The sequence below is a fragment of the Zonotrichia albicollis genome, chromosome 2 (genome assembly GCF_047830755.1).
Source record: "Zonotrichia albicollis isolate bZonAlb1 chromosome 2, bZonAlb1.hap1, whole genome shotgun sequence".
In the NCBI taxonomy this organism is placed as follows: domain Eukaryota; kingdom Metazoa; phylum Chordata; class Aves; order Passeriformes; family Passerellidae; genus Zonotrichia; species Zonotrichia albicollis.
The window spans coordinates 66,701,182-66,714,922 of record NC_133820.1 but is presented as its reverse complement, the minus strand read 5'-3'; the positions used below and the strand labels follow the sequence as shown (position 1 = coordinate 66,714,922).

At 33.6% G+C, this 13,741-nt stretch overlaps 1 long non-coding RNA gene across 1 annotated transcript in view; it reads right to left on the bottom strand.

The window, feature by feature from the left end:
* Window positions 1-13,741, bottom strand: part of LOC141728211 (uncharacterized) — a 95,469-nt gene that overhangs the window by 25,178 nt on the left and 56,550 nt on the right. Inside the window, exon 3 of the long non-coding RNA XR_012579034.1 lies at window positions 1-13,567. This exon is cut by the window's left edge and continues 25,178 nt beyond it. This is a non-coding gene — a long non-coding RNA (uncharacterized LOC141728211). The remainder of the gene's footprint in view (window positions 13,568-13,741) is intronic.

Below are 13,741 nucleotides of genomic sequence, written 5' to 3'. Positions count from 1 at the left end.
CTGCTGAGGAAGAAGGATCCTGAAGATGCAAAACTGAAATTCCTCAAAGCAGCTCACATACACAAGTCAGGAATGCTCTTTGAAAAAAATGTACTGGAACTGTTAAAAAATAAAAGGAAAAAAGAGAGAAGTGTATGTGTATATGTATTTGCCCTTGTTTTAGCAGTTAGAGTGTTCCCAAGCAATGAAGGAGCCTTTCCTTGATTTCAGTATTTTTTTAGTTGATTTATCAAAGACCAAGCCCAACATAAAATATAATTTTCGGTTTTTATTGTTTATAGTTCAGAGTTTATGACAACACCAAGCCAAACTCAATCTTTTCTGACCCTATGAAAACCAACTACAAGTCAATTCTGGCTACTATACACTCTAATAAGCTCCTTAAATGCTACTATAACTACTAATAAGCTCCTTAAACCTCTATGTAACATATTATATCCAGAAGGTACCACTAGGCCTGCAATCTGACTGACAGGCCAGTGACTTGGAGTAAGAGACACCAAAGACTTTGTATTAAACACTGTATGTTGTCTCTAATACCCAAGAACATGATATAAAATCAAACATTTGCCTTGTGCCTTTCGGTCACACAAAAAAGGCACTCCCTTGATACTTCTTGGCCAGAAGTTCTTCCTCATCAATAGTGTTATACACCATTGCTCACAACCATATTCCATTGCTTTAGTTCCTTACTCATTAATACAAAACACATCCTTACTCATTAATACAGAACAGATCCAATATGAAAGCAAGGCTATTGCATCACTGTTCATTGTGACCCTTTCCCAACCTTATTTCAGATTAAAATTAGGAAACTAAAGATGAACCTGAAAGACTGAAGTGTTCCACAGTGTAAAAGCATTACATTTGTCCACTAGTGCATCTTCTGTCCATCCTCTAGAGCCCTGACATCAGCAATTACAAGTGTTCTTATCTCAGTTCCCCCAGGTTAGCTTAGCTGAACCAGAAATGAGACAGGGTTTGCACTGAGCTGGCACAGCATGAAGTGGGGCATTTTTGACAAGTGTGTCCTGCTCTGTGCATTCCATTCATGGAGTAAGGTACTTCTATGTTAGACAGGACATTTTGCAGTGTAGCTTTTTGGACAACTGCTGGTAAATCTGCCAAGCTCTCTTCTAACAGTTCAGTGCCACCAACACACCACTAACTATGAGTACACACAATGGCAGCTCAACACTGGAAAATACTTTTAGGGTTTTATTGAATTAATCTGGGAAAAAGACAGAAAATTTCAGTGTTCACTACCAAGAAATCTGAACATTTCCATTCTCTAAGATTCTCAGATCTAAAAGTGTGTGTAGCTGCATCTTACTCATACACTGTTTACACCCCTCTCTCCAAGTTAAAACAATAGTTTCATTTTATTTTTGTCATATGCTTATTCAACACTGCAGTATTTACACTGCAAACATACTAGAATTTATTACTCTTGTTCCTTCTCAAATCTAAGATTTAGAAGTATATTATATTATTCCTGCATTCTTGCTTCTTTGTTAAGGAACTGTCTTTCCATCTAATTTGTGGTGTCAGCAGCCTTTAAAGTGATATGCATGTATTTTTAAAAAGAAGAAAAGATTCCACTGAAATATTTCCGAACATTACAGCTATTTGTGTACTTTTGGCTACTATTCCATTATTATTTGGTTCAGGCATAACCTGCAATACTCAGTTAATTCACTCAACTTAATTGAGGTTACTTTCTGGTCAGAGGAAGAAGAATTAGGAGAATAAACTATATACCTTGATTGCTCTTCTCCTGCAGTAACAGTGAGATTTTTAATTGCTGTTTAAGCCTGCAGTTCTAAAAAGTTCCAAAGTTTCTAAGTTCTAAAAAGAAAAAATAAAATTAAATAATTAAAAAAAATATCTCTAAACTAGCAATTTAATTGCATGTGTTTGGTTTTTTAAAAATTAAATAACTAACACAGTTAGGCAATAAATCTGCCTTCTTTCCCCTCAAAGAGGTGCAGTAATCCAGGACAAAGCTTACACACACTCTCCATGTATAATAGGTCCACCCATACCTTCTAGTAAGCAGTTGAATATTTCTAAAACTATTATAAAGTTGTGTAAAAAAAAAAAAAAGCTTTAAATAATTCTATGAATAAAAAGATGAATATTTGAGCAGATACCCAGCACTAATTTAAGAGTTTTGGTAACACTGACATTAAAAAAAAAATTGTGTGTTCACTATTTCCCGATTATGTTAACAACACTCCCCATACAACCTTGGCAAAAGGCTGGAAGAACTACACTTTTTGCAATGTGAAGTATTAATAACTAAAGTAAAGCAGATGACTGCTGATTACTGAAATTTACTGCTACTAAATTTGGAGAATCTATATCATGTGTCCAGCCATCTCTCCAAGGATCATGAACAAACAGATTTAGACTAGCTGGAAAACTACTGCATAAGATAAACATGAAATAACAAAGCCAGCTAAAAATAAAAACCAGGAAGTAAAACCATTGAGAAATTCAGAAGTATAAAAATACCTAGAAATTTAGAAGTGCAGTTAAGGACTCTCAGCATCAAATTCTGTTTAAATCCTTTTTACTTAATCTAAGACTCCAACTAGTGCTTGTACTGCTTGATTCATGTATTAATTTGTATGAGGTGCACCCCCCCTTGTTTGCACTCAGGAAGACAAACCAAAGTGAAGACTGTTACTTGGTTCTGCAATGTTGATGCTTCTGTTGGACGGATGAATAGCAAACAGAATGCAATGGATTTCTGTGAACGGCAAAAAACGAAAGGTAGTCAGTTCTGACTTGAACAAGTACAATATGTCCATTTTTATAGCTTGCTAGCTAAAAAAAGCATAACTACGGGAAGCTGATATAGCACTCAAAAAATTTATCAATGTACTGTTTGGTATATCATAATTGTATTTTAGAATCAACTGCAGCTTAAAAATAAAAATAAGACTAACCCCTCCCACTTCTTTTCCCAGCTTCTTAGAAGTTTTTTGTCAGAAGCTGATGCATTAACTAGATTGCTATATGAAACACTTTACAGGGAACTTGTAAAACAACAAGCTCCAAGTTCTAGCAGAGTTTGTAAAAGTTGCATTTCAGAAAAGTTTTCCAGACCCCTCTTGACTGCACTGCTACAGCTTGCACACAACTTTCAAAAATCTGTCTTCTCTGCACCTTTGGCAAGCACACAGGAAGAAAAACTGTGTGAACACTTTCAATCTGTACCAGCATTCTTTCTGCTTGAGGGGACACATACAAAATTAAGAAAAACTAAGAAACTACTTTCTAAGTTCTACAAAAATAAGTTCTATATTTCATTATAGTAGTAACTAAAATGTTCCTTCCCCCAATTTTATTACAAAAAATATTATAACTAAACATAGTGGATCCATCAAAAAGAAAGCCAGGTCTGTCTTAGAATACAATCTTCAGTTTCTGTATGACTATTAAAAAATTTTCTCCCACCCTTTCAGATTAAAAAAATTATTAAAAAAGATAAATATTTTCAAGTTCTCCAATAAATGGAAATTTGGACTATTACACTATTACATTCTGAAAATATTATCCTATTATTATAGCTAAAGTTTCCAAAACCTGAAATATATAGAATCATTAGTGATAAAAGAAAAAGTGACAATCCCTCTCCAAACAATACTTGTTCAATGCAAACCAAGTACATAATGTAAAGTTATTAAGACAGGGAAACAGGTTTTCCTTTTAAACACATTAAATTAAAAAACCCCAAAACTTTAAAATCAATCAAGTATTGGTTCTTTCTATTAATTAATTTGCTGGTTTTTTTTACCAAAAAAAATTAGCTTTATGAAGTTCTCAGAAGACTTGCTCTTGTAACAGTCACAGGCCTTGTGTAAAATTTTGTGCTCCCCTAAGCTGGCATAGCCTTTTATGAAAGAAGGCCATGCAAGTACTGCTGTTTAAATCTTCTAACTCCAGAACGTATAGCAAAGCGTTTCTTGTCCTCAATAGAATATTCAAGTCATTTGTGCAGAAACTCAGGTGGTCTGTGCACAGGATCCATTTCCAAAGTATTTCTAGGAAAGTGAAAAATATATTGGTCAGTATTAGCCAGACTGCCTTCCTAGTTGCTGTCTTATCTCAAATTGGTTTATCATTACAAACCATAGGCCAGTAACAGAGCAACTTTTTTTTTAATTGCCTTATATAAAAATAATAACTATTTACAGTATGCTAAACCACAAACTAAAATTGAGATTTTGTTACATCTCAGTATTGTATGGGACTATAATGCCTAAAGATAAAAACCAGGCCCATAGCTCAGAATGAAACCCCACTTGTAAAGAGCTAAATTTGCTGCTTGTCTGCTTTCAAAGATTTAAGGTCAGAGTGACAATGCTATAAAATAAGGGTCAAAGCACAAAAAGACCAAGGCCACAGAACAAAGAGCTTTTCGTGTCCTGAAAGAAGTTGCTTTTTGTAAGCCTGCCTTCTGGCTCAGGCAGTAAATTTGTCTTTTTCTTAACATCATCACTACATGACTTCTATAAAATGTCAGACAACAGCATGACTTATGAAAGGTGAGACTGACCTGTTTGAAGAAATCAATTCAACTGTTAAGGGAATCCACTAGTTAATAGCAGAGGAACAACTCCTAATAACTGCTACTTATACTTTTCCAGCCCTTAGCTGTATTTCTACAACTTCATTATTTCATTAGTCACTTCAGCAGAGCTTTCAGGTGTCCATAACACCTTTGGCCATATTATCTTATTGTTTATTTAGTGGTAGCTGGTGCAGCAATCTTGCCCTCACCTCTCCATGAAATATTAATAGAATCCTACTAATCTTAATAGATACCATCTAACACACAGATCTGTGTACTCCCTTTCAAACACATGTTTGGTTCCCCACTTTCCATCAATGAGACCCACTACTCACAGAACTGACCTAATACAAAATAAAACGCTGCTTTCTAAGGCTGACACAGATCAGCAAGCAGTAAATTGCATTTTTCCAGCTAGAAAACAAACTTCACTTAGAACATGCTTTTCCAAAATAATAACAACAGTTTTGACAAATGAAAGGAATTTTATCCACAAAAAAAAAAAAAGGACAAGTGATAAGGATGCTGGGTGCTTCTTATGGCTTTATACTAAGCTAGATTTTCAATTTTTTACTAACAAGCTTAAAGTAAAACCTTGCTGAATTAACTAGATGTTAATATATTAAGAAAAAGGATTTATAACTTAAAGTACACAAGTAGTTAAAAAAAATCAGAATTGTACTCTCAAACTAATAAATACCCACAAACCTGAAAAATGTTAAATTTCTCAAAACTAGCATCTGAATTTCTTTAAAATAAAAAAGTTACTTCACAGAATGCTGCTTGAGCAATATCAGTACTGCAAGAAGTGTTTCTCCATCGTAATTCAAACCTATATGACAGAACCAGAATTATCTGCATTATCTTTTATAGCAGGTCGAAGGCAAGATATTTTGAAAACACAGATCTTCCATACTTCAAGTAGTTATCTTCCCCTTCAAAATAAATGGCTTCTGTCTTCAAAGTTAGTATTTTAAATTTTTTTTCAGTCCTACTAACTTACTTAATTGCTGGAACTGGAGATTCAGATATCTGGAATTAAATTAAAAATATAAAAAAAAAATCCCTTACCTTTTGACTCTGAAGATCTATAACAGCTGAGTTTCAGTGACAAGAAAACAGAAATTTCAAGAAACAAAATCACTTTGCTTTTGATCTACCTTAAGCTATAATATCTGATTCCTATATTAATTATGAAATGTAGCATTTATTTTTTTTTTTCTTTCTAAAAATTTAATATAATTGAAAAATACCTTATTATAGGAAAAGGTTAGTGTAATATATGAAAGGCCTACTCCAATCATCCTACACTTTCTGAAGGAACGGATTACTCTTCATCTCTTAAGCAGCACTGGTGCGAGTATACTGCTTTTTCTTGTGGTGAATAGCAGCCCACAAGTTAAGGAACTGATGCAAACTGGCAGATTTCCCCTTCTAATTCTGAGTCATATGCGTCATCTTTTTGTCAAAAGCTGGGAAGAAAAAGAGTCTCTCTTCCAGCCTGCCACATGAAACCACCTGCTTAAAGGCAGAACAGACCAATATTACAATACTGGTCTGCACATTGCTGGTACTTACACATTTGTTCTTGCTTTGTTCAAATAAACAAAATACTGAAGACAGCTTTAATGTTAATGACAGAACTTATCTCTTTGATTTAGGGCCAAAAAATCAAGCTGGTAAAAGGAGAAAAAAGAAAAAAAAAAATCATATTGGCATGAAAGTGCTTATTTTTAAAATGGTGGTGTCTTACCTGCAAAAGACTAAGGGTTCAGTTCCTTAAAAGCTTACATGCATGCTTGGTTTAATCACCTAGAATCACATAGGTTTCACAGAAATACATTCCAAAACCAAGAGTTCATGTGTGTGATTAAGACCTCTTATCACTGTACATGGCTGGCAACTAATTCCTCAAACCCACTCCCCCCAGTTAAAGCAAAAATCCCCCCTAAATCCCAGAGAACCTACCAATTTCTGTAGGTTAAATTTCACATGCTCCTTTTTCCCCCTGTTGTGCATTTTGCAAATTAAGAAGCAAGAAAACTATTTTCTTCTTGGGCAGACTGATCAAGGCCAGTCATTGTTGGACTGTATTTACTGTGTTATGACACAATTGCTCTCTTTCAAAATACCAGCACCACTTAAGGTTGGGCACATCAGTGCCAGCAGATTACATATTTTCAAATTGCACTAGAGTTGCTGGTCAGACCTGCTGAAAACAGGTGTAAATGTTTACTGCAACAATGCACTGCAGTATTTATATTGATCTGTGGCACTGCCAGAGTGATTGCAAGTAAATATTCTTTATAGAAAAACAACTTGAAAAAGTTGTTGCAGCTAAAGCAAATTTTAGACATTAATAGTAAGTTGTGCAAAAGAATGCAAAGAAAATACAACTTGACTAACTGGTCCAGAGTGTAGAAACAAACATGCCACTTTAATAATATTTTTAATATACAAGTACACAAAATATATAAGAGATTATATATATATATATGCACATAAAGTTAGATAGAAAGACAGGTATAAACTCACACACACACTCTTATATAAAATGCCCTTTGTTTTCAAATTTGTACTGTGCCACAAGCATTTACACAGCTGGGTGCATACATTTCAATATAATGAGAAAATTTGCATTTCTAAAATAAGAATACTAGAGTGCTTTTCAAGAACCACAACACCATAATTTGCATTACAGGTTATTATTTACCAGTATTTAAGATGTTCTGTAAATCTATAATGAACACTGCAACAGTGAAAACTGTAATTTATTATGTAATGCACTGTTATATAAATTGTTTAAATTGTGTACAATATACACAGACGATTGCTTCTACTTGGTTAAATATTAAATACAGCACTTTATTGCTCATCCTCAACTAATTTTTTCTCCAATTCTATATAATATATTTTACTTGATAAAATTAGAGACACAAAGTACCTCTCTGATGCTTTATTCTGTGGTTTGCTTTGTGTTTATTTTTTTAATATGAAATTAATTATTCATACTGTCGTCTTAATTTGACAAAATTTATAGTATTCTGCAAGAAAATATTTTACTCACCATACATTCCATTTTCCTTGGTACTTAACAAAAGACATTTAAGATTTTCTGCAATGTTACCTTACCCCCCCAAAATCCAGTATCTTTCCAAGAGCTTCATGCAAACAAAATGACAGCAAACAAAAACCAAACAAAACCCACCACCGAGAAAGTTGTGCCTTTTTGACAATAGCAAGAGTGAACGAGGTAAGACACTGGGGAAGATGTTTCTTAACTTGTAATTCAGCAAAGCATAACAACTGTCTTAATTTCTTTCTCATTCAATGGAGCACTCCAAGATATGAAAAGTGAGTTAAACAAACCATTTAGGAGGGTAATCACAAAGAGCAGCTTTTTGTCTGGGGGAGACCCTGGAAAAAACCACTGGCTCCCTCTTTTTCATCTCAGGGCCACAGGCACCCGTAACTATTCTGGGGCAGGCTGTTGCTTTGAATTGCCCTCTAGTGTTAGCCTTCATTAATTCCTACCTCAATGACAAATGCTGTTCAGGTTTTTAATAACAGAAACTGGGTCAGCAACATAAGTTATGTTAAGCTAAAAAAATTAAACAAAAAAATTTGAACAGTGTCCCAAACTCATGTTCAGGTCAGAAGACCGTGAGGTTGACAAATAAGTAATACACACCAAAAACCAAAAATACAAGAAGTCTATGTACCTAAATAGCCCCCCCAAAAAATCAAGGACAACAGATTTATTAAAGAACTTATGACAACTGTATTTTACATTTCAGTGAGTTTCTTATGCAGTTTCACAAAAATATCAATTTCTGGAGCAAATACTCAATACTCACAGCCAAAATCATAGTCATGATGGTGGGATCAAAACACCAAAAAAACAGAGGAGTTGCTGGTCAAAAGAACAGGGTTTAGCAATACCAATGCCCTGGAAGGAATTATTCTCTCCCTGCTAATTTAAGAGTCTCTCTGTTACACCCTAAACCCACAGGCAAAACAGGCACCATGAAGATCCAGACTCTAAACCTGGTAATACTAGGAAGAGAAGGCAAGCATTTTTCCCTGATTTTATTTCAAACCATGTTTTATCTGCCCTCAAATTGTTTAGAGAGGTCATGAATCTGGAACTTAAAGAAGTATGGAGAATATATTAGTAACACTTGCATGTCATACAAGCTATGGATTTCCATGCACATAGAATTAAAGATGAGCCTATGACCCTTTGTTTAAAAAATACTCTGGTCCTACAGAACTACAATCCCTCACTCTGACAGAGTTGAAAAAATATTTTTAGAATTAGGTGTTAACACAATGAAGAAAAGTACAGATTTGAGTGCTGCTTTTGTAACTCCTGTGCTCGGCATTAAAAGTAGCATTTTCCCTTCTCCTGAGAACCTGGAAAAAATATCTTGGTTTTAGGGAGGAGAGGGACAGGGTAACCAGTACATAATTATTCTTGTTGATCAGGAATTCTTTTTGACTGTGGAAAATGCTGACAATAAGTGTTACAGTATCAAAAGGGAACTCTATTCCACAATAAACTTTTCAATATATTTTCACTTAGAGAAGGACTTTCTTATAAGAGCCATTGCAATGTTTCACAACAGATGGAGCATCTTCTTTGTCTAATTTCTGAGCTTGTCTAAAATATGGACTAACTTGCAACAAGAGAAAGCAAGACATTTTCAGAATAAAGTACTAACATTCATAAGACCCCAGTATCTACCTATCCTACCAAGACAAACTTTTGCTCCAAAAGAATACAGAAATTATAAAGCAAATGTCTTCATTTATCAGATCACTGGAAGTCCTGCGAAATCTAGAAGTGACTTATATATCTATTTTGAAGCAGGAAATGATCAGTTAAATTTGGGAAAATCATAATCATGTTCCTAATTACAATAGTTTCTAAATTTCTAAGTTAATTTCCATATGAATATGAAAATGAATATGAAAATCCTTCTGTGGGGAGAAGGGGCAGTTAAAAAAATTAAAAAAAAAATTTATATTGCTCTTCATGTCAACTAGGAAGTGGAAGTATAAAATCATAAAAATCTTTGACTAAAGGCTTTAAAAAAAACCACACCAACAAACCAAATCATCCACAAAACAAAAAAACCCCATCAAACTGTAGGACACTCACAGGAAGTAAAAACGAAGCTCTTAAAATTTAGTGGGTTAAAGAAAAGGTATAAATACTTCAGAGGTATTTGAACATTACTAAGATTTCTAAGTACCTCACAAATTAAAAACAGATATTGCTGACATCTTGCTTTGACTAGATTATCTTGATAATGTATTTCAATAAAAAGAACTAATTCACTTATAATACTGCTCTAAAAATTTAGAATAACAAAAAAAGTACTGCCCCAAACAAATGCAGAAAAAAAATTACCATGAATATCCATGTGTTTGAAAGAAATACAAAATTAACAAAGCTAGAAACTACTGTTTATGCAAATACACTACTCAATTAGCAATTGCAGCTTCATATATCCCCTGTTTTTAGTGTGCAAACAGCAGTCTAAACCAAGGTGTATTAAGAAGCCATCAATACACCATATGAACACTTAACAATTTTGGTTACATTTCTCATTCCCCTACTGAAACCTTCAATGCACGAGTCTACATAAATTCTTCCTTAGACTTCTGTTGAAAATAGACAAAAATAAAAATAAAAAGGGGGCAATGTGTTACTTATATATATTTACATTGGAGTGAGAAGAGCAAGTGTTTAAACATCCCAGTTAGCATATTTTAACTATTTTTCCTAAAGAATTTTCATGCCATTTGCTTTTCTTTTCCTGTTGCCTAGCAAGATCATTTTATCAACAGACAAGGAAAAATGATGTGTAAGTATGCCAGTCTTAAATTCTTCCTATATACATGTTTCATTGAATGTCCGAAGTAACAATAAAAATAATGTCTATTTAAATCTAATAGTCTACAAAACTCCATTTTAAAATAATGTAGGGCTGGATTTAGTTTAAACTAAGAAAATTCAGAACATTCAATTGCTTCAGATTTAAAACTTAAAATAGTCATGACTAAGATATCAAACAATGGCTGATTTTACATGTATTGTAGTAACTAGGAATGGGTTGCATTTATAGCTACAGATCTCTTTCAGGAAAATTATTTCAGTTGCCTTTGCAAAGCAAGAGAAGTCCTTAAAGAAATCATAAACTAATTGTAAAAGTAATCTGCAGCAGTTCCTTTTGGATGAGCAACAAGCATGCATTGTCAGCTTTCAAATTATGATTTCGTTAACAAGACTTGTAGAGCCTCAAGGGTTCTACCTACAGTAGGAACAGCAGAAGTGGCCATGAAAAGTTCCACATCTGAAGCACTTCAGTAAAGAAGTCTGCACATTTTTATCTTTTCAACCTCATTACAATCAGATATTGCAAAACAGTTTACAAAGTCAAGCACACAGCTTGCAATAGCCACACCAGCAATTTTTAAGGGGCAAGCACTGCAGGCCCTTAATTCGGGCTGAACTTGCAACAAAATCAGTAGTTGTTTTGCTAAATAAGAACTACAATAGGAGAGGCTAAGAGTAGGAAAATAAAGCAAACACACCCCACCACCTTTCTTGCAAGTTTCATCTACTCTTCAGGTCAAGAAACATTCATGTTGACTACCGAGTACAAAATTACTCTAGAAAAAAAATTTAAAAATTAATATGGGCCAAAATTCAGCACAAAAATATTCTAGAGCAAATCACACCTTAAGTGGACTCTAATCATAACTGACAACTGCAGCACTCTTAAAAGATACTAGAGCTTGTAAATAGGACTCAATTACTACATTACTGCAAAACTCCTTGCACTTTCTAAAAAAACATTTAGACTTGTCCTAAAGTTTTAAATACTTCAATATATACTAAATTTGTAAAAGGAAAGAAAGGTGCATCTAATGAGAATACCATTCTGCAAATCCTTATTCATGGTTGTGAGTCATTAGAACTCCTTGTGTATATTAAAGTTTGTAGGATTATGCCCTAAATGTAAAATCCCTTTGATTTACAGTTGTGAACCAGAAACAACCTTTTTTGCTGAATAAGAATCTATGAGAAATACTCTGAACCTGTGTCAGACCAAGGAACACTCCATCAAACTTTCACCTTTTAAATATCTCACAAGGGAGCCTTAGATACCTTTGCCTTGCAATATAATCCTGATTTTCATTAACAAGAATGTAACTGCTTTTGTACAGGGAAAAAAAATGAACAAACTCAAACCGTTCAATGAAATCCTAAAATCCTTATTTTCCTAAGAAAGCTAGTAGAAAAAAAGGGGCAAAAAAGAAAAAAAAGAAAATAAGAAAGAAAAATCAGCAATGTAGTACTTCCAAAGGAGTTTCTGGACAGACTGAAATATTTATTTATTTGGGAGCATATTAGGCATGTTACCCAAACACAGTTACAGCATTAATCAAAGTACTTTCACTGTGTGTTTAATCACATAAAGAAAGGATTAAAACTGAAAGAATTACCTACTCACTAATCACAAACTTCAAAGCTTTTATACAAAGTTAAGGTTTACTTCCTATACTTTCTGTATTCAAAATTTTCTTACTCAACTAAGAATTTTCTCTAGGAGGCCTTAACCACCCTAAAATTATATTATTGTATGAAAAATATATTCAGAACCCATCTGCCTCAAATACTTCTGTAACAGGAGGTGTATTGCTGGTAAATTCCAGTAATTCTTCAGTTCTACCAGCCATTATTTACAACAATGAGGAAATATGAAATTTACACCTCACTGGATTTGCTTGGTAGAAATTAGGAGTTACTGGGATAAACTGAAATTTTGGGTTTTTAAAACTCCTCTGATTTTAAGGTACAATTACTTCCTACAAAGAAGAAGTGTTCTTGAAGACAGACAGATTTGATTAAGGATAAAAACTGAATTCCAGCTGAAAGTTGGAATTGCTAAAGTCACAACATGTTCATAAAATTTGTTGTACTGCAATATGTTCTGCTGAAGATAAAGTCTTGCAGATTTTACTATTTCATTTTGTATTTAAACAAATTTACTCAATCCAAGAGCAGTTACTATTTTAATTTCAATTGTCTGTGTAAATGGTTAGTTAAGACTGTTCGTATATGAGTAGATAGGTTATGATTACTCTGAATGGATTTCTCAGTTTCAGCCAAATGAGCACTTTTAGTGCAAAGCAGGACTTGCAATATGAGTGTAGCACAGTCCATATTAATTCCTCTAAATTGTTCAGTGTTTTGCTATATAGTATCTGTTTGCCAACAAATAAAATAAATAAAATTTCTGAATATTCTGGTACAGATGCAAGGCTCTGAAAACCTGTTCTTTTTTTCTGTTTTCTGCTTCTTTGCTCGTCAGGTAGCTAGTTTATTAATGCCTTTAAAACCAAATTTTACACACTACATGGAAATACACCCAGCTAGCTCTCTATTCTATTCTATTCTTAACACACCCTCCCAACAAAAAAAAATAAAGTTATTGAAAAATAATTTTTTTATATCATCCATACTCTGTTTTTGGATTAGCAACATTTCAGTTGGAGTAATTCCCAAGACAGGAATAGGAGAACAATACTATATAGAGAATTTATATTACTCAAATGGATCAAGGCTGTTGCAAACTCAGCTTTTTATACATATTTTTGGCCACTTCATTTCCTTCTGAGCACAGCCTGTGCTAATACTTTTACTTAGTGTTTATAATTTTACAGGAGTGTAAAGAAGAATTATTTTAACAAATAATAAATTCTTGAACAATCCCATTAGAACTGGCCTATTTTGAATACTCTGAATAAGTTATACTACTGTGTACATTTTTTAAAATAAAGAACATATGTAATAAGAGAAATGTTAATATAATATATACCATGCTCATGCTCCATCAACCTTCCAGAGAGTTTTTCAATCACAGGAGTAAGCCATTCTCCAAAATCAGCTCTCTATTGAAAGGTCAAAACCTGCAATAAAAATGTCATGTATTATAACATATTTCCAACACCCACAGTTTCATGGTTGATCCCCAAACATAGATGTAGGTCATCAGCTTGACCCTCGCATTGTCTATGTTACAGGAAATCCTAATTTTAAAAATACTTTTTTTTTTAAACCAAACTGACTTGATTAGGAACACC